Source organism: Eptatretus burgeri, chromosome 7 (assembly GCF_056783735.1).
Source record: "Eptatretus burgeri isolate ZD-2024b chromosome 7, Ebu_testis_v1, whole genome shotgun sequence".
NCBI classification, from domain to species: Eukaryota; Metazoa; Chordata; class Myxini; order Myxiniformes; family Myxinidae; genus Eptatretus; species Eptatretus burgeri.
Genome location: NC_140967.1, coordinates 54,287,688 through 54,288,329, shown reverse-complemented (window position 1 = coordinate 54,288,329; position 642 = coordinate 54,287,688).

Below are 642 nucleotides of genomic sequence, written 5' to 3'. Positions count from 1 at the left end.
GGAAATCCCTACCCTCTTTTTCCTTCGCAGAAATACCTGCGCTGCAGAAACGGAGATGGCGAAATATTTCTTTGAAGGAAAAACGAGGACTTACTGGCAGGGGCAGCGTGAACCGTGACTGGGCTTGTGCTGCTTTTTTCACAGACGTCCGCATCCTGTCAAGCAAGAGCTGGTGCTTTGATTCAGCGCGCGCCGTGAGCCTCACGCGGCAGGATTTGCACATGGATACATGTCTATACAAACAGAGAACTGCAGAACTCACGTCCTTGTGACTTGCGTATAAGTATGTGTTGAAGCTGTCGATGTTGTTGTAGTATGTTGTTGAGTATGTTGTTGAGCAACCTTCAAGACGCACTTGTTACCTCCACCACCGAAGGTGGACCGAGGTTATGTTTTCACCCCTGTCTGCTTCACTGTTAGTCTGTGTGTGAGCACGATATTCCAAAAAATTGTGGAGGAGTTATGACAAAACTTGGTAGATAAGTTGGTTAGCTGATAAGAACAAGCAGATTCGATTTTGTTTCAGGTCTGGATCCAGATCTGGCCTATCTTTGGGATGCAAAACGTAAACCGTTCGGGCCTGGCGGAGGTATGCTCTCTCCCAAGTGCCATCATAGTTTACAACTGAAATATGGCACACAT